Source organism: Sarcophilus harrisii, chromosome 3 (assembly GCF_902635505.1).
Source record: "Sarcophilus harrisii chromosome 3, mSarHar1.11, whole genome shotgun sequence".
Taxonomy (NCBI): Eukaryota; Metazoa; Chordata; class Mammalia; order Dasyuromorphia; family Dasyuridae; genus Sarcophilus; species Sarcophilus harrisii.
This window is the reverse complement of record NC_045428.1, coordinates 377335222-377358665: the sequence shown is the minus strand read 5'-3', so window position 1 is coordinate 377358665 and position 23444 is coordinate 377335222.

The window sequence follows — 23444 nt, the reverse complement described above, 5'->3', positions numbered from 1 at the left end:
GTTAGATTTGGAACAGTTTTTAGGAATAGTTTCAAAGAGTTGCCAATAATGGTTCAATATCAACTTAGAAGGAGGTTTCCATTGGAGGACATGAGTGATCACTGCCTGGCTCCCTGCCAAAGGTATGCTGTATTTAGCTCCAATTGTTAAAATTTTAGTGTGAAGATTTATACCTTGGAAAACAGCAATCTCTAAAAATCAAGGCTTGATTTATTATTGTGTTGATTATCCAGATTTATAAACAGGATAGAGAAAATGGTAATACAGAGTAAATTTTAAATTGTTTCCTGAGCATATTTTTCCCCTGGAGACCTAATCACTAAGCATGTAACAGCATATCCTGTGCCCTCTGCTATTTACTAAATTTTTTTTATCAATTACTTAGATAAAGACACAGTGACAAGTTTATCAAATGTACATATAACACAAAGCTGAAAGAGACAGCTCACACATAGGATGACTGAGTTGGAGTTTTGTAAACACCTTGATAGATTAGAATACTGGACCAAATAAAATAAGCTGAAACTTAATAGGGATAGTTGTAAAATCTGATGTTTGGATTCAGAAAAAAAATCAACTTTACTAGTGTAGGAGTGAGGAAACATAATTAGTGAACATTTGTCTGAAAAGATATAGGGGTCTTAATGGATTATAAGGTTAATATGTGTGATACGGCAAGCAAGAAAAGCTAATAGAGTTCTTGGTGCATTAAGAAAAGAGTAGTGTCCAGAGATAAAATCCTAAAAATTTTACTGTTCTCTGCCCTGATAGGACCATAGTAGGAGTGTTGTAGTCAGTTCTGCATTCCACAATTGAAAGACATTGATGAGTTGGCAGCTAGGAAATGAACCAGAATGGTGAATTGCCTTGAGTCTGTGCCTTTTCTCTAATGGTCCAGTTTCTAGCATTGAGGATCTTAAAAAAGAAGAAGAAGAAGGAGAAGGAGAAGGAGAAGAAGAACGAGGAGACAGAGAAGGAGAAGGAGAAGAAGAAGAAGAAGAAGAAGAAGAAGAAGAAGAAGAAGAAGAAGAAGAAGAAGAAGAAAGAGATTGTGCCTTTCCAATGGAAAAAAAATTGTCTAGAACTAGGAGATGACCACCCTTGTCATTTTCATTATTAAGGAAACTTTCTCTAGCAAAGAAGGCAACATTTTCTCTGCAATTTATTGACTACCTAGGATACTTAGATGTTGGGTGACTTGCCCAAAGTCATTTAGTCAATATATTCACAAGTCAGACTTAAACTCAGGTCTTCTTGGCTCAGAGACTGGATCTTTCTCAGGATGCCATTCTGCCTCACATAGTGAAAGCTTTTAGAAAAATGTTTGGTGAATTAAATTGAATTGATCCTCTTCATAAAAATAATAATAACTGACATTCACATAATGTAAGGTTTTCAAAGCACTTTTCAAATATTATCTCATTCTCTCCACATAACAAAGGTATGTTTGTAGGAGGGAGGTAGATGCTATTATTATTTCCCATTTTACAGATGAGGAAACTGAGAGAGAAGTTTAGTGACTTGTTTAATAGGAGGTCATATTTGAACTCAGGTCTGAGGTCTATGCTATATCTATTTTGCCATCTCACTGCCAACTTCAGACAGTTGTTTTCTCTCCTTAGCACGTCACTCTCCTAACCAGTGGGGGCAAGGAGGGACAAAACAACCCAAAATTAAACTAGAAAAAAAATCTGTTGACATACACTGTGCAATTTAGTATAAAATACCCATCCAGCTCTATATAATGTATCACAATCTAGGGATGCTCACATGCTAGATCTTCCCATAGGCTTATTTTTATTAGTTGGAACAGCAAGAAAGAAATGCAAAAAGACACTTAATACTTCACTCTAAATCTTTAGTTTTCCTCATTAGGTTGGCTTGCCTGCAGCCATCCTGCCATAAATTAAACAGCCTTGGCTGGGGCGTTGCCAGCAAAGGCAGCCTGAGAATGTTAACATTTTGCTCCTTATTCCTCTGGCTGATCAAACTTTAAAAAAGAAAACGAAAAAAGGAGAAAAATAGAGGAGTCTGCTGTGTTGTCTGTCCAATAGATGTTGGGAAAAAGGTTTAAAAAAAAGCAAAAGTGTCAACTTATTTTGAGAAATGGAAAGGGGAAACCTATTCTATGTCTAGATTGGAGCTGTTCTTGGAGAAAACACCTGATAGGATCATATACACATATTCGGCAGACCTCACCAGCATCAGTACAATTGCTCTTTTGGGAGGTGACCAAACACTGTTTGTTAAGTTTCAGGTGAGTATTTCTTGTAGGGATGAAGACAAAGTCATCTGATAAGTGAACTCAAAGGGACAGTAATAGTTCTGCCAGGTTTACAATGGAAGAGTTAGTTTGATGGCTCCCTTTTATTGATAAGGTTTTCAAAGAATGAATTAGGACAGATCAAAGGTGAAGCTAGAGAGATCCCTTAGCAACTGAGCTCTTCTGAGGACTCTCTGGACTTATTCTTTAATGGGCAGCTATAATCTTTTTTCTTCTTTCAACCACTGGTTTGGTTGAATAATATTATAGTGTTACAGCTGGAATGTTAACCGTTCCTTTTTCATCAAGAATGCTCTCATTCAGATGGGGTAGCGACCTTTTTTTTTTTTTAAGTTGTTGCTGAGTGCTCTCAGTCATGTTCAATATTTTGGTTTTTTTTGTTTTGTTTTGTTTTGTTTTTTTGTTTTTTAGCAAAGATATTGGAGTAATTTTCCATTTCTTTCACCAGCTCATTTTATGAATAAGGAATTGATTTGCTCAGGGTCACACAGGTGGAGGTAAGTAAGTCATTGAGGACAGATCTGATTCAAGTAGATGATTCTTCTTAACTCCAGGCCCTGCACTCTATTTACTATATCACCTAGCTGCCCATTTTATCCTCTTTGACTCCCTTAGTGGATCATCTCTGAAGTTTGTAACTTTCAAGAAAGGAGTGAGAGAAATCTAGCCTTTTCTTTTTGAAAATCCCTCCTTGTCCAGAAAGTCCCCTCACTAAGGGTCACTACCTTTGATTTTAGTGATCATTCTCAAGTCAGTCAGTTGCTCTTTCCAGACTCCTGAAGGAATTTTAATTAGACAGGGTTAGGGAAAGAAGCCTGAAGACTGCCTATACTCTAAATGAAAATTCATTTTCTTGTTGGCCTCTTTATATGTAACTGAGCTACGAAAGCCTCAGACCCTTTCTAAATATAAAGTGCCTCTTTACATTTGATTAGCGGTTTTTTCTTTAGACCTTTACTTTTAAAGTAAAGAACAGATTTTTACATACTCAAGTGAAATAGTCTTTGCTCTTGTAGATACCTAATGTAATGCTTTCCCCTCATTTCCTCTCATATAAAAGACAAGATTGAGTTGGAACTCAAGCAAAGTGAAATATACTGTATATAAAGTAATAATAATAATAATAATGAATAACTTTTTTTTCATGGGTTCTGTGGATGTTTTAGTTCATTTTCTTGATCAGAGAAAGTATTTCAAAGTTTATCATCCTTACCAATGGTGTTATTATTGTATAGTGTTCTCTTGGTTCTATTCACTTTACCTTGTGTAAGTTCATATAAATCTCATATATAAGTCTTATCAGGATTTTCGAAATTACCCTGTTTCTCATTTCTTAATCATTTACCACAACTTGTTCAGCAACTCCCCACTGATGGACATTCCCTTCAACTTCTAACTCTTTGACACCACAAAAAGAGCTGTTGTAAATGTTTTGCATGTACAAATCCTTTTCCTTTTTTTGTTTTTTATCTCTTTGGATACAGATTTACTAAAGAGTATTGCTGGGTCAAAGGGCATGCATAGTTTTATAACTCAGTGGGCATAGTTCCAAATTGTTTTTCAGAATACTTGGATTAATTCATAGATCCATCAATAGTGCATTAGTGTTTTAATTTTTCTATATCCTTTCCAGCATTTATCATTTTCCTTTTCTGTCATATTAAGCTAATTTGATAGGTGTGAGGTGCTACCTCAGAGTTGTTTTTGTTTGAATTTCTCTAATCAATAATGATTTAGAGCATTTTTATGTGACTATTGATAGCTTTGATTTCTTTTTCTGAAAACTGCCTGTTCATATCCTTTGACCATTTAACAACTGGGAAATGACTCTAATTTTTGTAAATTTGGCATAGTTCCCTGCATATTGAAGAAATGAGGCTTTTATTAAAGAAACTTCTTATAAAATATTTCCCTCCAGTTTCCTGTTTTCCTTTTTATTTTGGCTGTATTAGTTTTGTTTGTGTAAAAGCTTTTTCATTTAATCTAATCAGAATTATCTATTTTATTCCCCATGATCCTCTTTAGCTTTTGTTTGGTCATAAACTCTTCTCTTATCCATACATTTGACAGGTACATTATGTCATGCTCCTCTAATTTATTTTTTATATAATCCTTTATGTCTTAATTATTTATTCCATTTGACCTTGTACATGATATGAAATGTTGTTCTATGCCTAGTTTTTGCCAAATTATTTTCCATTTTTCCCAGAACTTTTTATCAAATGGTGAGTTCTCACACCAAAAGCTTAAATCTTTGGATTTATCAAATTCTATCAAATATCAAAATATCAAGTACTCCATCTACTGACTCCCATACGTAGAAAGCTTTTCCTCCTTGCTTACTTCTCCTGACATCCCTGACTTTCTTTAAGACTCAACTCTTTCAACAAGAGTCCTTTCCGAGCACACCTTTCCTCTCCCCTATACCACATCCCAATGCCTTTCCCTCTGAGATTAGTTCTCTTACACTATATGTGGATTTTATAAGTACTTTATTTACTTTTTGGCTTCCCTACCTTAGAATGTTTGCTTCTTAAGGATGGGGACTGTGAAGCTTTTGCCTTTTTTTGTATCTCTAGTGCTTAGCATATAATTCGTGGCATAAAATAAGCACTTGACAAATGCCTGTTGATATTGATGATGATGATGACAATGTTGATGATAATGACATACAAAATAAATAAAAATACAAAATAATTGAGGGGAAAGGAGCACTGGCAGGTATTGGGGATTAGGAAAGGCTTCATGTAGATGATGGTACTTGAGTCAAGTTTTGAAAGAAGGTAGAGATTCTAAGAAATAAAGGTGAAGGAGCATATTCCAGATATTGGAAATGGACACTATAAAGATATGGAAATAAGAGTTGGAATGTTTTTGATAAAGAGCCATAAGTAGGTCAGTTAGGCTGAACTACAGAAAGAAAGCCATGTGTTATAAGCTAGATCAGATCTTTATTTATTATTGTGAATAATTTTATCTTGTCATTTTCAGGGAACTAGTTTTGAGAAAAATCAGTTAGTAAAACAAGTTCTTGATTTAAAAAATAGTGGTAGGAAGGTGATATGGAAGAAGAGTAAGAAGGTGCTGAGAGACTCTTTATTTTGTAGGAGGTCATCAGAGTGGGGTGAGTTTGGGGTATCAGTGATACATTGGGGCTATTTTATGGTTTTCCCTGAATATGTCCTGAACTTCACTTTGAAACCTCGCTCTCATGCTCACAACCTGTGTGACATATGACAAGTCACTTATCTATTTTCTCTTAGCCTGTTTCTTTATAATGGATGTAAAAATATCTGTATCATCTCCTTCATAGAACTGTTGTCAGGTTTGAGAAAATAATGTAGGCAAAGTGCTTTATGATACTTAAAAGTCTGAATACATGTTAACTAATACATCCATCGAAAAATGATCCAGAGTAGCAGTTTCAGAAAGAATACTCATATTGAGTTGGAAAATAAACAAATCAGTTGCTGAATCCTGCCTTGATTAATCCTTCAGCAGAATGTAAATTGCTCAGTCAACACAGAAATCAGGCTTCTGTAGAATGCAGACCTCGACATGCCCGTTACTGTCACCAGGTGGCAGCAGTTGCTTAATCTGCAGTATAGCTGGAGAAGTATTCCATATGGCTATTTTGTTCAATTACTTAGATTTGAGCCCTGGGTGGACTTCTTAGATTATTTCCAGCAAAGTTTGTTGTTAAAGGTAGAAAAAGGAATAGAAAAATGAGGTGCTTTAGATGGCAATTCTAAGCTTCCTTTTGAAACTATTGCTTAATTAGCAGAATCATGATTCTTTCTTAGTGACAAAGATCATGAGAAGATTTAGGTTGGTGGAAAGAATAGGGGAAAAGACCATCATATGTGTTCTTTCTTCTACATTAATGTTTTTCAGGGAATATGATGTCAGATATCAGGCAGTCAACTGGATCCTCTTTCTCAATCTAGATCATTTAGAGAATGTATTTGGAACTTCTCTGCACAGGGGCAGCTAGGTGGCTGGACCTGAAATCAGGAAGACCTGAGTTCCAATGAAATCTTGTGAACTACTAGCTATATGGGGGTGGAGAAGTCAGATTTTTTTTTTAATTTTTTGCTTCAGTTTTCTCATCTATAAAACATGGATAATAATATCACCGGTCTCTCACGCTTGTTGTGATGATCAAATGAGACAACTGCAAAGTGCTTAGCACAATGCCTGGCACATAGTAAGCATTATATAAATATTAGAGAAATAATATTGATCTAGGGCAATGATTTTCAAACTTTTTTGATCATGTACCCTGTTGCAAACATGTTTTCGAACTGTTATTCTAACATGTACTTATTTATTAATTTCATAATACAAAAATTATTTGCACTATAAAGGACACACATATGGAAAGATGAAGTATATAAGAAGCAATATTTAATCCCAATGTCAATAAGAGATTAATCAATAAGGAACCATGAGAGTTTACTAAGTTGAGGTATAACACGATTAGACCTGAACTTTAGGAAAATCGTTTTTAGCAATGGTGGAGACAATGAATTGGAATAGGAAGAGATTTGAGTCAGGAAGATGAATTACATTGCAATAATCATCTAAGAAGTGATGAGACCCTGAATTAGGTTAGTAGTTATGTATATATAGAGAAGGTGATAGGTAAGAGATGATGAGATAGAAGTTATAAGATTTGGCAATTGATTGGATGGATATATGGGATGAGTAATAAGGAATTTTAGAAGAGGAGTAGATCTGGGCAAAAGGTAATGTAATGATGTCTGCATTGCAGATCACAATCCATCCTTGCCTGTTCATCCTGTTTGACCCATTCTGTTCCACCCAAAATGAAAAAGGAATGAGGCAGGTCTCTTATTATGCAGGATGTAGATCCCAGACTCAGAAAGGGATATTTAGAAACATAGGAGAGAGTATGAGGAGTGGGGACTGTTTGGGAATAAGGGCAGGTATGGTTATGGTGATTTCAAGTCCCATGATTGGGGGTAGGGATGGGACTCATTTTCCTGCTCTATGATTGATGATATTCACCTTTGGGTACAGCCATGGTCTACCAGAAGGTCTCAGTCCCCATTTTAGAGAGTAACCAAACTAGAAGATATCATAGAGTAATTTAAACAGCACACAGGGACAGAATATATTTGTTTGGACAGAGTGAGCTTGAATAGAGTGACAGATTTATTTTTGTCATTGTCAAGTCTCTTCTCTCTCTGGATTTTTCCACACACTAGCTAGAGCATTTGGTGATGGGAGTTTACAAACAGAGAAAAGATAGCATTAGCCTGATAACAGCCTGCTGGCTCATCCCAAGACCATTGTTTATTTTACTGACCAAATATAGAGTAAGTAATGAGTCTCACAGTCTCCATATTTCACCTCTACTGCGTCCCTTTTACCTGGATTAGATGAACACAGGGTAAAATCCAAGGCTAAATGAGATATTTTAAAATTTTAAATTATAGCTACTTGGTAGAAATGACTTCTAAATTTCCCTCAACAGCTTTTTATGCTTTCCTCTTTTATCCGCTATTGGACTGCTGGGAAAAGTTGTAAGATGTCTCTTCTGTTGAGACTGTTTCAGCTCTATATTAAAATCATTTTTGAACAAAAGAGATTAAATAAGTAAATTATAGTTTTAATAGAAAATCTTTTGCTATATTTCCAATTATAGTTTCCAATAAAGAAATGCTTCCATTCATTCTGCACACCTTTGGAAGCAGTACAAAGCTGGGCTTTTTTTCTCTCCTTTTGTAGGATTATAAAACCATAGAAATTATTTTGTTCAAGCTACTCATTTTACAGATGGGGAAAGTCCCAGAGTCCCAGAGACTCTCTGAGAGGGTAAGCGACTAGCCTAAAATTACACAGATAATAAATAATGGAGTAAAAATTCACACCCATGTCCTCTGGCTACAAAATCCAGTGTCTGTGTCTGTATTCCTCTTCTATGCAAAATGCCCTCTGCCTCCCTCCCTCCTTAATTTCTATTTTTATTACATTTAGAAGTGCTGGAGACATTTTAAAACTTGGAGTAACAAGCTGGGTTTCTGTAATCATTTCTGCAGTACTAGCTCCACAGCTTGCCTGGAAGCAAAATATTTTGTGAGAATGCCATTATTCTGATGAAGGTAGAAAAACTGCAAAACACTTAGTACCAGGGCAAGATTGAGGAAATGAAGGTGTCTAGTAGATAAAAAAGTTCATCTGTCTCTAGTGAGGACTCCTAAATCATAAAGAAAAGGTCTATAGACTGCAAAAAATCTTTCTCATTTCTGCTTCCAGTAGAGAAAGATAATGATACCATTTTCCTTATTGGCCAACCTGACCCTTTTTGTGCACAGAAAGCTCATAACTTCCTGTTAAAACTCAGACTGATTCTATACAACTAAAAGAAATCAAAATCAGACCAAAACATTGGCTATATTTCTCCACTCCAGCCCAGCCCCTGTTGGGAGCTCTTGGGATAACACAAGTGGTGATATCAGTATTTTTGCTGGCTGTCTTATGGTACTAGCATTGGGATTGACTCTATTATTATGCATGAACTCATGAGGTGATGATTGATTACTGTTCATACTTTCCAGGTGGCTCTGGAAATACATAAACAATCACTAAAAATTCCATTGTCCCCTCCTCCCATCCTTCCATCCTCCCATGCCAAAGACACTTCTAGGGAAGATAAACTGGATAAGGGCTTTTTGTACTTTTGCTTGGATGCACAACTTTTTATTCAAATCTTTGACTAATAGTCTTAAAATGGTGTGAAATAAGAGAGGGAAAAAATGTAGGTAGCCCAAGGACACTCAGGTACAAGCAGTCCAACCAAATTATTAGGCATGGATTCAGGAGGCCAGGAAAGAGCCAAGTGGTTACAAATATGAACATCTTGTCCTTTCTGTTTTCACTATTCCTGTCAATACCACTACTATCATTCATTCAGGCTCCAATGATCAATCTCCACGATTGTTGGTACATTTGTCTCTTTTCTATTCAATCTATTACTAGGTTACTTGTTTGTTATCTAGAAGCAGTTTGAGGTTTGTAGTCAGGAAGAGCTGAATTCAAAAACAGTTTCATATATCTATCAGCCATGTGTCACGGGGTAAGTCTTAACCTCTGTCTCAATTTTATTTTCTAAAAAAAAAAGGACTCACATGCAAACTGTTTTGTAGTAGCTCTTTTTGTAGTGGCGAAAAACTGGAAACTAAGTGGATGCCCATCAGTTGGGGAGTGACTGAATAAGTTATGGTATATGGATGTAATGGAACATTATTGTCCTATAAGAAATGATGAGCAGGCTGATTTCAGAAAAGCCTGGAAAGACTTACATGAACTGATATTGAGAGAAGTGGAACCAAGAGAACATTGTACATAGCAATAAGATTATGTGATGATCAACTGTGATGGATGTGGCTCTTTTAAACCGTGAAGTGATTCAGAACAATTCCAATACTCTTGTGATGGAAAGAGCCATCTGCATCCAGAGACAGGACTATGGGGACTGAATGTGGATCACAACATTAAGTATTTTCATCTTTTTGTTGTTATTGTTGTTTGCTTGCTTGGCGCTTTTTTCTCATTTCCTCCCCTTTTGATCTGATTTTTCTTGTGCAGCATGATAAATGTGAAACTATGTTAAGAAGAATTGCATATGTTTAACCTATATTGGATTACTTTCTGTCTATGGGAGAAGGGGAGAGGGAGAAAAATTTGGAACACAAGATTTTACAAGGATGAATGTTGAAAACTACCTTTGCATATATTTTGAAAAATAAAAAGTTATTATTATAAAAATGCTTTATATGAATCCAGACTTAATCAGTTCTTTTTCAGGGGATGGATAGCATTCTTCATCATAACTCCTCTAGAATTGTCCTGGATCATTTTATTGCTGAGAATGGCTAAGTCATTCACAGCTTACAATTGTCATTATTACGTACAGTTTTCTCTTAGTTCTACCAATTTAAGTTCATATAAGTCTTTCTAAGTTTTTCTAAGAGCATCTGACATTTTTTTATAACACAATAGTATTCCATCACAATCATATGCCACTTGTTCAGCCATTACTCAATTGATGGGAATGCCCCAAATTTCTAATTCTTTACTACCAGAAAAGTGCTATTATAAATATAAATCTTTTTTTCTTTTTGTTTTTTTAATCTCTTTTGGGGTATAGACCTAGTACTGCTTATTGTTAGGTCAAAGGATATAAATGGTTTTATAGCTTTTTGGGAATAGTTTCCAATGCAGTCAGTTCACATCTCTACCAACAGTGCATTAGTTTTTCAATTCTCCCACATCCTCTCAAAAATTTGTCATTTCCTTTTTCTAGCCTATTAGCCAATCTAATAAATGAAAGATAGTAAAAGAAATTATTTTATTTGGTTCAAAATTTTTTGCACTTGCTAACAGTATTTCTCTCCATCCTATTTTTTTCTCTGTTTATTCTTTTCTTTTTCTTCTTTCACCCTGTCTCTCCCCAAAAGCATTTTGCTTCTGATTTCTATCTCTCTTAGTCTTCCTTCCCTTCTATGAGTACACCTCTCTTCCCCCCTGTCCTTTCTCTTATGTCCTTTCCCTCCTATTTTCTTGTAGTATAAGATAGATTTCTATACCAATTAAGTGCATATGTCATTCCCTATTTGAGCCAATTCTGATAAGAATAAGTTTCAAGCATTCCCTGCTACCTCCTCTAATCTTCCCCCTCCACAGTAAAAACTCTTTTGTGCCTCTTATGTCAGATAATTTATCCCCATTCTACTTCTCCTTTTCCCTTTCTCCCAATACATTCCTCTTTTTTGCTTCTTAATTTTTTGAGATTTTACCTCATCATGTTTAATTCAAACCTGTGCCATAAATATATATCTCTATTCCTTCTAACTGCAAAAATACTGGAAAAGTTCTTATGAATTAGAAATATCTTCCCATGTAGGAATGTAAACAACTTAACCAACTTAACCCTATTAAATCCCTTGTTATTTTCCTTTCCTATTTACCTTTGTGTGTTTCCCTTGAGTCTTGTATTTGAAAGTTAAATTTTCTGTTCAGCTGTCTTTTCATCAAAAATGCATGAAAGTCTTCTATTTCTTTGAATATCCATGTTTATACTGAAAGATTAGACTTAGTTTTGCTGGTTGTAATCCTAGATCCTTTGCCCTTCAAAATATCATATTCTAAGCCTTTTCATTCTTTAATGTAGAAGCAGTTAAATCTTGGGTTATCCTGATCTGACTACATGAACTTGAATTGTTTCTTTCTGTCTGCTTGTAATATTTTTTCCTTGACCTGGGAGCTCTTGACCTGGGATTTTTCATTTTGGCATCTCTTTCAGGAGGTGATTGGTAGATTCTTTCAATTTCTATCTTGATTATTTTTTGAAAAATGATATCTAGTTGTGATGGAGAGAACCATCTGTACCCAGTGAGAGAAGTGTGGGGACTGAATGTGGATCACAACATGATATTTTTGCATTTGTTGTTGTTTGCTTTTTGTTTTCTTTCTCATTTTTTCCCTTTTTGATCTGATTTTCTTGTGCAGCATGATAATTGTGGAAATATGTACAGAAGAATTGTACATATTTAACATATATTGGATTACTTGATGTCTAGGGGACAAGGTGAGGGGAAAGTAGGGAAAAATTTTGGAACATAAGGTTTTGCGAGGCTGAGCCACCACTGATTCACCGGCTGTGCTGGTGCGCTTACACTGAACTGCGCTCCACTCCCACTCTGATGCAACAGACCTTTCCTGCCAAACTTCTAAGCTTTCTTGGCCTGGAAAACTGGTTCACCCCAACCTTTTGTGGGTTCTGCCTCTCCAGAACTTGTTTTGGGGTTTATATAAAAGTTTTCAGAGGTGTTTGGGAGAGTGCTCAGTTAAGTTCCTGCCTTTTCTTCATCATTTTGCCTTTCTCTCCATGAGATGGTTATTTTTAAAGTACTAAGCACAGTAACTGACACATATAAGTTTTAAAGGTGCGTTTTCTTCCTCCCTTCCTCTTTCCCTTCCTCCCTCCCTCCTTTCCTTCCTTCTTTTCTTCCTTCTTTCCTCCCTTCCTTCCTTCTTCCCTCCCTCCTTCCTTCCTTCCTTTTATCCTTCCTTTCTTTCCTTCCTACCATTCTTCCTTTCTTTCTCCCTTCTCTTCCTTCCTCCCTCCTTCCTTCCTTCTCCTTCCTCCCTTCCTTCCTTCTTTTCTTTCTTCCATCCATCCTTCCTTTTTTTCTTCCCTTCCTCCCTCCCTCCTTCCTTGCTTTCTTCCTTCCTTCTTTTTTCCCCTCCCTCACTTCTTTCCTCCTCCCTTCCCTTTCCCTCCCTTACTCCCTCTCTCCTTCCCTCTTTTCCTTCCTTCCTTCTTTCCTTCATTCCTTCCCTCCCTCCCTCCTTCCTTCCTTCTTTCCTTCCTTCTTCCCTTTTTCCCCTCCCTCCCCCCTCCTCTTTCTATCCCTTTTCCCCTCTTTTCCTACCTCCTTCTCTCCCTCCCTCCTTTCCTTCCTTCTTCTCTCCCTCTCTCCTTTCCTTCCTTCCTTCTTTTCATTTTTCTTTCCTTCTTCTTTTTCCTCTCTCCCTTTATCCTTTCCTTCCTTCTTTCCAATCTCCCCCTCTCCTTGGGTTACAGACAAATAATAAAACTTGGTTCCTTAGACTCTACAGCCAAGGCAGTAAAAGTCACTGCGTTGGCAATAACTAGTCTGTTTCAAGTCATTATGGTCATTCTCTTAGAAAGTCAGTAGAAACTGTGGCATACAGGTGGAAAAAGTGAAAAAGAAAACCATAGCTTGTATTAAAAAAAAAAAAAAAAAAAGCTGTGTTATAAGTGAGCTTCATTATTTGAGCAAAATTCCATAGAGAGAAGTAGGGTAGCTTAGTCATCTGAATGGAAGGAGGAAGAGGACTGGAGATACAGTTGTAAGGCTCTACGGTTTGTTTTGTATATTCTTGCTGCCAATCATACTGTGGAAAATGACTCTTTATCTGCTGTACTATGAACGGGAAGCATAAGAAGGCATGCTCTGAAACAACCCGAAGTAAGCAGAACTGGAAAAACAGCGTACACAATGACTACAACAATGTAATTGAAAGCATGAATAAAAAAGAAATGGAATGTTTTGTAATGATAAGAACCAAACTTGACTACCCCAAATAGAACAATCCAATTTGATTTCTTTACAGAGGTGAAATGAGTGAGAAACATTGCATATACTGTTAATGTCTGTTGATGTGTTGGTAAGTTTTGCTGGTCTGCCCTTTTTCTCTTTATCTGTCTCTCTCGATCTTTTCTTATTTGTTTGCAAGGTTTGGAGAGAATTTTACTTGTAAATGAGGATGATATAAAAACAAAGTATCAGACATAAAAACAAGGTATACAGATTTTTTAAAAGAAAGAATCAATCATGTGTAAGTCCCAGAGGCTTATGAGTGGGCTCTCGCTACAGACACAGCAAACTGCTTATTGAGCACTGTTGAAAGGGATGTACAGGTATGAGCAGAGAAACAAAAGTTCAATGCAGTGGGTTCCCTGGTTTGTGAACCACACATTTGCTTGGAAGGCACAAAGTTGGGTCTGAGAATGCTAGCACATGAACTCCAATAGGTCTGGTTAAGAATAAGAGGCTGCATGGTCTATAGAGAGGCAACTGAGATGATTGATCTAGTGGGTATCCAAATTGAAGCTTTTCTGACAGTGCAGGTGCCAGTAAAGTTCAGGAATATAAGTGATGGTGAAACTGATATGGAAAAGTGATGCCTAATGGATCTGGTATTGATTGCAATTAGGATGAGGGAGATTTTGGAATAAGACCTGGCATTTATGTAGCACTTTAAGCATGTGAATTCATTTGATCCTCCTCCCAATGACCCTGTGAAGAAGGTCCTAAAGGTATTGCTGTTTCCCCATAACAGCTAAGGAAGCAGATTCAAGAGAAGATTGATTTCATTCCTAACTCACATAGTTAATAAACATCACTGATAGGATTTGAATCCAGTACTCTGATAATTGTAAAACTAGAGTTTTTTCCACCACATGTCAATGCCTTTCAACCAGAGTCCCCCTGAATTTTGAACTTGTTACTTTTATGCAATTGTATTGAAATGTTACTTTTATGCAATTGTATTGAAACAGCAATTCTGTTGTTCAATTGTTTTAGGATACATGATTCTTCATGACCCCATTTGAGTTTCTTTCTTTCTTTTTTTTTTTTTTAGCAGAACTTCTGGAGTGGTTTGCCATTTCCTACCCCAGCTCCTTTTATAGATGAGGAAATTGAAATAAACAGGATTAAGTGACTTATCCAGAGTCATACAGCTAGTAAGTGTCTGAGACCAGATTTGAACTGTCTGTTCTAAAACAGTAGAATTTTGAGAGACTGAACTATAGTGACTAGAGTTGGAGTAAAGAATACTTAAGGCTTAAAGCTTAAAGCCCAACTCCAACAAATATGAGTGACTTCCTATCAAAATGTTCTCCTTGGCATTTAAAGTTATTCATAACCTAATCCCCTCCTACCTTTTCAGTCTTCTTATACATTAATCTGCTGCCAAATACTCTGATACAATGACACCTATCTCATGGCTGTTCCAAGAAAAAGACACTGTCTTTCTCAGATGCTTAAATTTTCTCTGGCTGTCCCCATGTATAGAATACTCTCCCTCCTCTGTTCCCACTACTGCTCTCACTGGTTTCTTTTAAGTCTCATCTAAAAACTTCTACAGGAAGTCTTCCCTAACCCCTTTTAATTTCAGTGCTTTCCTCCTATTAATTACTTGCTATTTGTCCTGTATATAGCTGGTTTTGTATATATTTATTTACATTTTATGTCCCTTTAGATTATAAGCTCTTTAAGGACAGGGACTGTATTTGGCCTCTTTTTGTATTTTCTGGGTTTAGCATAATTCCTGGCTTACAGTAGGTTAATAATAAGTGTTTATCAAATTCAATTTGTATAATCCTGAACAAGTCAAATACCCTCTTAAAGTGGGAGTTCTTAACCTGGGGTCCATGAATTTGTTTTAGAAAAAATTTCATTAACTGTATTTCAATATAATTGGCTTTCTTTATTATCTTATATTTACTCACACACATGTATATATACACACATACATATGAGTGTATATGTGTGCATATATATGTGTATGTGTGCATTTACAAACATTATCCTGAGAAGAAAAACTGTAGGCCAAAAGAGTCTATGACACAAAAATTCTTAAAGCCTTAGTTTCATGGAAGTAAATTACCTATAGTATTTGCCTCATGGGGCTATAAGAAAGTGAAATTTAGTATTTAAGCTACTGTATAAATGTCATGGATTTGGTCATGAATGTAATGGAATATTACCATGCTACAAGAAATAGTTAAGAAAAAGTCAGAGATTTACAAGACGACTTATAGGTACTGATACAGAGTGAAATGAGAACAAGGGAAACTTACAATTAGTATAATAACAATGTAAAATCAAAGAAGAAATAAGAGTGACACAATGCTACATAATTATAATGATCAAGTTTGCAATGTATGAAAAAAATTTTAAAAATTCCTTCTTTGTAGAAGTCTGAGCTAAAGAGATATCAAACTTACAATCTGGCCTCTAGAGGCAGCCTCCAAAACTTCTGAGTGAAACCTGAATCAGATTAAAATGTAAATGGAAAATATTTAATAAAATGAGTAAAATACAATCTAGATAAGCTGATTTGTGTTTTTTTAAATCAATATGTAATACTAAGTGTGACTCCTGCTATTTGAGTTTGACACTACTGGGTAAAATACTATTAGATTCAGTTGATATGCTGATTAATTTTGCTAACTTTCTTTTATCTCTTTTTTTAGTTTTTTTTTTTAAACAATAATACTGATGATAATGGCTTACATTTGTAAAACTCTTAAAAATTTGCCAAGAACCTCTAAATATTATCTCATTTAGCAATGTTGGGATGTAAGTGCTATTATTATCCCTTTTTATAAATGAGAAAACTGAGGTAGACAGAAATGACTTGATGAAGGTCACACAACTAATAAGTATCTGAGGCAGGATACAAATCTTCTGGTTCTCAAGCCCTGTGATGCTCTGTTCACTGCACCCTCTTATTGCCTCAAGAGAGGGTGGCCTATATTGGGAAATGAAGGTAGTATAAAGAAAAAAAAATGAACTAGAATTAAAATTGAAAAAATTTAAATTAAAAAAAAAACATTCAACCTATTATTTCAAGATCTATTTCATTTCCTAATAATAACCTGAAAATGTGGTAGTAAAAATCAGATGAACCAATGTTATTTTAGTACTTTGGAAAATTTTACAATGCATATGTTCCCAGAAAAATGGGAGGTTTTTGAGGGAAAAAATTCTTTTATTTTTGTCTTTTGTGTTTCCTGAGTCTTTGTAGTATCTGTATCATAACAGGTTCTTATAAAAGCTTGTAGAATATGTTAACCATTGTTCTTAACCTGTGGTTCATGAATTTGTCCATGAACTTCCTAACAATAATGTTGCTTATTATGGGTATACTTAATACAGATTATCCTTAACTTGTTGGTGCCACTAAGACTATTTAATTGTTTTATATAAGAATAATATCTGCTAGTCAAGTTACTTAAAAAATGTAAAGAGAATTAGTTATTTATTGAATTCCTTTTTGCTAGTTCTCACCCAAGCTAAACATTTCATAAAGAATCTCAGTATTTCTCAATATTTCTGAATATTGAAATTTTGAGGGAGCTCAGCTGATACAGTCCTAATTATATTAGGGAAATGGAAAAAACAAGAAGAGTAAGAAAGATACTTTTCCCTGAAAGAAAATATGTATTGCTGGTAAAGGAAATCAGAAATTATCTCTATTTCTGTTTAAGTTAAATTGGCCTGAGAGCAGGGTGATCTAGCTCAGCAGCTGCTGTCTCTTGAACATGATAAATTAGTCCAGTTCTACATCTCAAGCAAAAAAACAAATATATATATATATATATATATATATATATATATATATAGCTGAACATTACTTAAATCTCATTCCTCAGGGTTTATTGGTAAAATGCAAAGCATGGATGGTCCACACTGAAAAAGAAATAAGAAGACATGTGTCAGTCAGCATTGCCAGCCATTCAGTTTCTTAGCTATTTATTTTAGTTCCTGAAAAAGAGAGCAATTCATGGGTGGTTCCAAGGAAACATTGTTCTGTCCAGAGTTATAGGTTAGATTTGAGCCAACAGCATTGTTTTACACTCTGGAAAGGAAAGTCAGCTGGGGTCTTTCTGAAAGACACCAACAGATTTCAAAATCTATTGTTTTTAAACACATTTTTTTTTCTGTTTCTGTATTGTGCCTTTCACATATACCAACCATGAATAAGCTGGATAAAGATATGTCCAGGAGTTTGGAAGGGAGAACTTCCTGTTTGCTACTGATAAAAATTGATGTTTTAGAATGATTTGGTAAAACCCTGAGTATATTCCCAGTCCTCTGCTCCTTCTATTAAAAGAATGAATAATTTCTGCCTTAGCCTTTTTTTGTTGTGACTCTCTAGGAGGCATTATTCCAATGAGAAATAGTGAAGGTGCTTCTCTCTTATTTTATCTTGGTGACCCTTCTGTTGTTCCCCACATGAAGTATGGCCTGAAACAAGTGAGTCTGTGCCAGAGCTTCTGGCTGCCTTTTTTTCTTATGACTAATTTTTACTGATCTTAGGTATTTGAATATCCCAGAATTCTAATAATACGAATGTTTCATCAGTGGTTGGAACTGAAAGGAAGCATTTTTAGAGAGGACAATCATGGACAAGAAGACTGAGTCAAGCCTGAAAATGTTATCAGCAGAGAGATGTTTAGACAGTACCTTACTGAGGTGAAATGTAAAATTCTTAGCTAACAGACTTGCAAACTTCTTTATGTTCCAGTGAAGTTTTATGTATCTGGATTTCAGTGGGATAAAATCACAGGGATACGTAATCCTTTTCTGTTAATCTGTTCTTGTGTTTTTTTATTTAATGTTTATTTTTTCTTTGTATGTGGAGAAATGATAATTATCTATCCTATCGCTGAGTAATACTTTATACTGAGTACCTTTTTGCTATCTCATTTTTAGGGAACCTCCTAGATTTATGAGTCATAATCTAATTGACTATAATCAAAATTGCTCCCAGTTGGAGAAGCTAATGAATCTCTTCTTACTAGAGGTCAGGTTTCCAAGGACTAAACTTAGTCTAACTACATGACTATATGGAAGGCACAGAGAAGTGAGGTCCTCAGCTCCTCTGGGCCCAGCGGAATGGTCCCTTAAGGATAGATATCCATGGATCTATCAGTCATTCTAGCTGTTTCTATCTACCTCTTCCCTTTTGGCGGAAGAAACACAGTTTGACCACGTTGTTACTATGTCAGCATCCACAAAGAATTTATATGCTCTTTTCAAGGAACATATAACTTAGTAAATAGTCTTAGAGAATTATTAGAATCTCCGAGAGGGCTCTTGGAGAGCGTCAGAAAACTGTTCATGATCATACAACTATAATGTTAAAGGCAGAATTTGAACTCAGGTCTTCTGGGCTCCAAATCCAGGGAGCCTATCCATTATGTTAAGGTATCTGCCTTGACAAAATTCCCTTCTTTGTAGTTAATACTATAAATTTTGTTCGTCTGAAATTCAGTAAACTCAAATTACAGATTTTTTTCCCCAATGTATCTTATCTTTAAGAGAAAGGACAAATGATAGTTAAACAAACTATTAGTGGATATTACTGTAGTTTGGTATGATGTGGGATTGCCAAGGCCAAAGAAGAAGTCAGCTCGTCAGTCAATAAGCATTTATTAAGTACTTTACTGGCACCAGGCAATATACTAAGCATTGGAGATAAAAAGGAAGTTAATATTTTATTGAAGGAGACAGTATAAAACAACTAGGAATAATATATACAAAGTAGGTCAGAGATAATCCTAGAGAATAAGGCATTAGCAGTTGGAAGAGACTTAGACAGTATGCCTTTTGCAAGTAGAATTTGAACTCAGTCCTGAAGAAAACCATAGAACCTAATAGGTAAGAGTGAGGAAAGAAAATTCCAGACTGGGGTGGGAGACAGTATGAAATCATGAAGGCATGTGTATGAGGAAGAATAAATAGAGTGGTACAGTGGATGGTAGAATATGTGGAAGAAACTAATGAACAAGGGGATTGGAAAAATAGTGACAAGCTTGAAATGTCGAATATAGGATTTTATAGTTGATCTTGAAGATAATAGGAAGTCACTGGGGTTTATTGAGGGGGGGAAGTGACATGAGCACATAGTATATTTTAGGGAAATCATATTGTCAGTTGAATACAGGATGGTTTGGATTGGTAAGATACTTTGTCTTTCTGAGCCTCAATTTTTTCATCCATAAAAGATCTTCCCAGTTCTAAAAGTCTATGCATTACACACACACACACACACACACACACACACACACACACACAAATTAATAAATGGAACAAATAAAAATTATAACAAATAAAATAAGTTAGCCATCAAGTCAAGTAAAGCTAATGTATCAAGGATTTTTAAATAAAAAAAAGTAACTTGCTTTTTGATAGTAGTGGCTATATTTGATTTTTTTGCAAGAGATATAGTAATGGGTTTTATAGTCTGGAAGGAGAATATTCTCAAGGGAGAGAGAATGTGATGGATTCACTTCCCAGTTGAAGTTTATAATATATGGCAGTGTTAGTGCGAGCTGATATTTGGTCTATAAACTTTTGGAGTAGAGCAATAGGAGTCGCTTGTTTCCAAATGAAGAAGAATGTGGCCTCTCCACATCACTACCTGTTATTAGTCCTTCTGGGGATAAACAGGAAGATTAAGTGTTTTCTTGATGTTTGTATTTGCCTGTCACGGTAATGTGCACAAACTCCATTCCTAGCAACTTTGCGGAGCCCCAACAGCCCAGCTATTGTTTGTTTGTATTAGACTTTAGATTGCCAGACCTTGATTTCATTCTCCCTTTGAATGGAGCCCTAGTTATTTCCTCCTCTTGGTAAGTGCTTTCTTCACAATTAGATACTTTACAATTGACTGCTTCACAATTAGTGGGTCTCTTAGCGGTCTCTTATTTTGTGAAGATGTGATTTCCTGGCCTCTAAAGGACCCTTTCATCTTTTCTCTTTCCCCAAAACTTCTATACTGCTTATCAAGATCAGGGGCATAGGATTGTGACTCACTGGAATGAAAATTATTTTTGAACCATAAAGCAAATTTAGCAAAGATTTTTTTCACTTTAGAGTAATGTTGGAAGTCAAATGGAACTCTTTAAAGATCATCATATCCATTCCTCTGATTCCAAAAAGAGATCCTCCCTCTCTCCTTCACTTCTTTCCATCCTTCCCTCTTTCCTTTTCTCCTTTTCCTCCCTCCTCTCTTCTTTCTTTCCCGTTCTCCCTCCCTCTCTTTCTCCTTCCCGTCCTCCTTTTCTTCCCCCTTCTCCTCTTCCTCTTCCTCTCTCTCTCTTCTTTCTTCCTCTCTCTCTCTTTCTCACTGATGTCTCATCTTATAAGTGAGCCTGGGATCATTAAAGGCTATGATAATAGAAACAAAGAAATTTTAAAGGGTCCTGATAAGATGCAAAAGCTCCTTTGAATAGAGCTCAGTGACAGACTCTGTGTCTATCATCAGAAGACCAGCATAGCTAAGTTCAGAGAGGCTTATCACCAGTTTGACTATAGATTGATGAATTTTTTCATTCTCAGTTATCTTCACAAAAGCCTCTAACTAAGAAACCTCCAGAGGGGTAAGATCTGCACCTTTAGAATTAGTATCCACACTGTGAAACTGTGCATCCTTGCAGTACTGAAGTGAGTATATTTATCTGCATCTATGTTTCCCCTCTCTATTAGATCAGATGCTCTGTGGTAAAAGAGACTAAATTTATCTAAGCTTTGTATTTCTCTTAATATTAAGCACAGGGCCATGCACATTTAATAAATCTTAGTTGAATTGAATTGAAGGGATTGTAAACTAGGAAATTTGCTTTAAAAGACTTTGTGAAGGATAAACCACTTGATTATCTCTCTAGGGGAGACAGTTCTAAGTTTCACAGGGACTCAGACAGAAATTAGAAGACACAGAATAATCTATCCATTCTATTTTTACTGGCCTATGCTGGTGATTTTACTAAAGAAAGTTAAATTTCCTTGTAATCTTTGGGAGGGGGTGGTGATGGAGAGGAATGATACTATCTTATGATTTGACTTCATTCATGTAACCTGCATTTGCTGATTTCTTTTTCCATATAAAATGCCCTAGTATTTTGTAAAAGATGACAAGACATAAAGGAAGAATGATTTTGAACAGGAAGTAGAAGTGAAACAGGAAAGGAGGTGGGTCCGTGGAGAATTAAAGACAAATAATAGTATGATTGCAGTCTACTCTGGATATATAGCACCTTTGCTTGCAAATGAATCCTCATGCAGTATATGGCAATACAAAGTGTATGGAGCAATAAATCTCTTGAGCACATCAGGTAGTAAAGTGTGTGTTTTCTGTTAAGATCTGGACTCAGCTCCTTAGGCACCAAGGTAGGTGGTTTTCACTCAACTGCTTACCATTTACAGTACCTTGTAAAACACTATCTTTAAAAACAAAAACAAAACTAACCCACCTCCTCCCCAACCCTAACATCCATTTAGCTTCCCTCATGCTGGGAGCTGCACAAAGCAGTCCTTTCATTTTCTTTCTAGCCTAGATAAAATCACAACCCCAAACTTCATTTATAGTAGAACTCTGATCTGCTGCCTTTTCTGGAAGATGATGCTGTCTGAAGGAAAGAGGAAAAAATAGTAGTCATAAAGTTGGAAAAAGGAATAGGTTGGTCATTCTTACCATTAAAAATACTGATCAAATCACCAAGCTTGGTCCTAGAAAAGAGATGAGAAAATGCACTTTTCCCCTTTCAATAAAAGGATAAATGTATTCTGTGTTTGGCATGTTGGTTGGTTTTACTGATCTGTTTTTTCTTTAATCTTTGTTACAAGAGAAACTTGTTGTGTAGGAGAATGGGCATGGATATTTTCAAAAACAAATGAGATTGATATAAAAGCAAAAGGAAAAAATAAAACTTTTAAAAATGCTAATCACAACAATTGCTCAGCAAGCATCTATTGACAACTATTATGTGCTAATGTTTAGGATACAGAAAAAAATGAAACAGTAGCCATCCTCAAAAAGCTTATTGAAGAAATAGTACATATATATCATATATATGTTTCTATATACATTTCTCCCTTCCATTTCTTGGGGGTTAGAAGTATGATTTCCCCCCTTCTCCATGTTCTGGAAAATCTGCAAAAAAAAAAAAATTGGCCATCCTTTTGTATCAAAGAAGAAGTCTGAATTACTATGGGACTAAACGATAAAATATGTTGGTATTATACAATTATATGTATACCTACACACACACACACACACACACACACACACATACACACACACATGCATTTCTGAAGTTCTGAACCTTTTCTATTAATTTTTTTATGCTGACTCACAATATATCAAAAGCTTGATGGGAAAAGTTAAAATGTGGGAAAGGGTTACTGTATAAACATATATGCAAAATAAAACCAAGTGGAGTAAGCCTTACTCTGGGGACCTGACTTATCAGTGTGACAAAGCTTGTTGTATAAGCCATACATGGGGCTCATTGGACAAGGTTTCATGTAGAAAATGGCATTTTATTTGAATTTTGAAGGAAACGAGAGATTCTAATGAGTGCAGGAAAGAAAGGACTGTTACAAACACATCAGACAGTCAGTACAAATGCCTTTAGGGTCAATTCAGTGCCAGATCTATGATTTTACATATGGCATTTGATTTGTCAGAATGTGCCATTGTAAGTTTCTGGAAATTTGTATATTGAAGGAAAGCAAACTATAAAATCTTATATAATATTTTATAGTGCCAAAGCAAAGATGTTGGGATGCATCAGAGAAAAGAACATGGGATGATCATGTAGGAATAAAATATCACTGATGGGCAGCCCAAGTGCTCCATTGGAACCTTGCCAAATCAAAGAGCTAAAGTTAGAATTCTTTACAATTGGTTTCCTTTGTAATTCTATTATTTTATTTTAAACATTTAAAAATATGTTCTGAAAAGGTTCTAGAGCTTTTAGCAGGCTAACACAAAAAAGGGACAAAGGATTACATTTTTGTATGGA